This window comes from Aulonocara stuartgranti (genome assembly GCF_965226115.1).
Source record: "Aulonocara stuartgranti genome assembly, chromosome: 7".
Lineage (NCBI taxonomy): Eukaryota > Metazoa > Chordata > Actinopteri > Cichliformes > Cichlidae > Aulonocara > Aulonocara stuartgranti.
In genome coordinates, this window is record NC_138945.1 from 36,988,758 (window position 1) to 36,991,709 (window position 2,952).

Here is a 2,952-nt window from a genome sequence, read left to right on the forward strand (position 1 = left end):
GACAGATTTGACAGGGTTTTGCCACAGATTAATAGTTTGTCACTAGTTAGTATATGCCAACTAAGTAGAGCATTGTGATTGGCACAAAGGTTTTTCAGATCTGGGCAGTTGGAGTCAGTTGATGACTTCAAAATCATCCTTTCTGACTGGATAATTAAAGCTCTCAGCATCTATTGGTCTGTAGTTAATTTCCCCACCTTTTAACTAACGTTTAACTAATCTAATCACATTTAATGTTTCTGTTTATAGTCTGTATAGTTTATCTCCCCACGAATACACTCAAAGTAGTCTTAAAATAAAACCCACAAAACAGTTCAAGATTTAATACTTTTTATTTGCTCATTTAATGCCAGTTGCCCTGTTTTTCTGTATGTCACTCATTCGCTTATACTTTGGCAAAAAGTACCAATTTGTACACTAGTATAGTGTATTTTTTCCCTCTATCTCTCTATGTCTGTCACACACAGAGACCAACACACAGACATGTATATGCTCATTATTGCTGTTCAAACTGATGGTCAAATTTCCAAGCACCACCTGAACGCCTCATCTGTTTTTAACCTATCACTGGACCAACTGTCGTCATTCCGCTTCGCTCTCTGCTGTGGTAAGTACAGTACACTCAGTACTGCAGTGTTTTATTTTTATGATGGAAAAAATACATGTTTGACATTTAAACTCACATATCAAGTCCAACAGAGTTAAAAAGAATTCAAAGAAGAAAGAAAAAAGAATAACCTTCGCTATCATTTATATACGTTTATGATGTTTTGCTGTTAGCAGCAGTGCTAACGCTAGCTTCGATGCTAATGCTAGCAACAATGCTAATGCTAGCAACAATGCTAACGCTAGCTATAGTGCTAACACTAGCCTTAGCACTTGTTAACTGACAAAAATAATATTCCTGTGATATTTCTTGCCGGTCAGTGAGACAAAAGTAAGAAATGAGCTTTATTATTGCCATTGTGGCTCAGTTTTAACAGTAAGAGTGCTAGCGCTAGTAGCATTGCTAACGCTAGCTGCATTGCTAACACTAACTGAAGTGCTAATGCTAGCCGGAATGCTAGCGCTAGCAGCAATGCTAAGGCTAGTAACAGTCTAACAGTAGCCTTACATAAGTGGCAATACTTCAGTTAATTAGTTTGAATTGTAAAATGGCTGCTGTATCAGTTGGTGTGCTATATTACTCTATAATTACCCTGCTGACTATAAGTTCAGTGTATCATGTCGTGTGGGCTTTGTATTTCTGTTAGTCTGATAACACTGTACAGACAACTAACGTATTATTTCTCGTGTTACACTTTCAGGAACCTGACTGACACTGTGCTTTGCCTGGTAGGTGTGCACATACTGTAAGAGAAGTAGACCAAAATAATAAAATAATCTGACTAATATAAGATGTAAAGTGATGGGTTCAAACTTTGTGCTAGACCTTTTAAACACAATTTTATAATAAATACACATAAGTGCAGCTTAACAATTGGGCTAAAATATTTTTTTCGTACATTTTTGTAGTCACACTACATGTGATTAATTAATGATTCACTCAATCATATTTGTATTTAAAAATATTATTGCTGAATTTAATTAAATATTTATTCTTTTAAAAAGTGCCCAATTATGCAACTTTTTGCACATGGCAGCCGACAACAGTTTAGCTTGAATATTTGTTTTGTCCTTTTTCAGTAGTCACAATTAGTTCATACAATTACCATGTGATATAATTTTAATAAAATAATTTTTTTCTTGTTTTTTGTTCACAGTGTGCAGAAGAAGAACAAGGACCAGATCTCCAGTCTTCTCTCTCACATCCCAACCCCCCAACCCCTCTATCCTCTGTCCTGCTCCACCTGTTGTCTCTGCCTTCTTTCCATCTGTATTTCACTCTGTGGTTTGTGAGAAATTTTGCCAAACCAAGAATCTTATTGCGGTTTGATTTAAAGCCGTGTCTCTCCTGCTCTGTCTGTTCTCTCTGCTAAATTTTCTCTCTACCTGTTTTTCACTCTTGGCTTGCTGCTGAAAAACGCCAAGCCAACAAAGCAATAAAGAGTGCATATTTTGCCTCAACCTATGAACAAACTGAACAAACAAAGAAAAATCTGCGGTTTGATTTAAAGCCGTGTCTCTCCTGCTCTGTCTGTTCTCACTGCTAAATTTTCTCTCTACCTGTTTTTCACTCTTGGCTTGCTGCTGAAAAACGCCAAGCCATTAAAGCAATAAAGAGTGCATATATTGCCTCTACCTGAGAACAAACTGAACAAACAAAGAAAACTAATTCACGGTTTGATTGTGATTTCCCAGCCGTGTCTCTCCTGCTCTGCCTGTTCTCTCTTCTAAATTTTCTCTCTACCTGTTTTTCACTCTTGGCTTGCTGCTAAGTTGTGCCAAGCCAATAAAGAGAGTGCATAATATTCTCTCAACTGAAGAACAAACTGTCAAACGAAAGACATCTGTTTAAGACAAATAAAAACTGAAATATAAAAACAAAGACAACATCTCCTGGTGTGTGCCACTCTTGTGAACATATTTTCTAAAGACTAAGAAACACTTGCAGGTGTGTGAAAATGCCAAGGAAGCAGAAAAAGTCACAAGCTGCAAAACAACGCTGGAAAAAGTTTCATGAGTTTCACAGTGTACCAACATGTGAACAAGCTGAGTTTGATTTTCCTCAGAGCTCTGCAGAAGACAGTGTGTCTACAAAGACCAATTCTGACAGTGTCAAACAGGCAGGTCAACATGTTCCTGCACATGTACAACAGGTATCTTATGCTGATGCTGTAAAGAGTGGACTGCAGCATGAATTTAATGAACAACATGAGGTGTCATGTGACCCACAGGTGGGTTATGCTGATTTTTTGAAAAGAGGCTGTCACAGTGATGTGGCAGGACCATCTCATGCAGAAAGACTGAACCTTGAAAACCAGCCCTCTGTTATACATGTCTGTGCATCTC

At 37.6% G+C, this 2,952-nt stretch overlaps 1 long non-coding RNA gene across 2 annotated transcripts; it reads left to right on the plus strand.

Annotated features, from left to right (window-relative positions):
• Positions 1–451: 451 nt before the first annotated feature.
• Positions 452–2,443, plus strand: LOC309709626. Of its 2 annotated transcripts, none has more exons than XR_014277548.1 (3): positions 452–607; positions 1,308–1,335; positions 1,764–2,443. It is a non-coding gene; the product is annotated as an uncharacterized lncRNA (long non-coding RNA). The 2 variants fall into 2 exon arrangements; XR_014277549.1 differs by lacking the exon at positions 452–607 and adding an exon at positions 617–937.
• Positions 2,444–2,952: the final 509 nt, after the last annotated feature.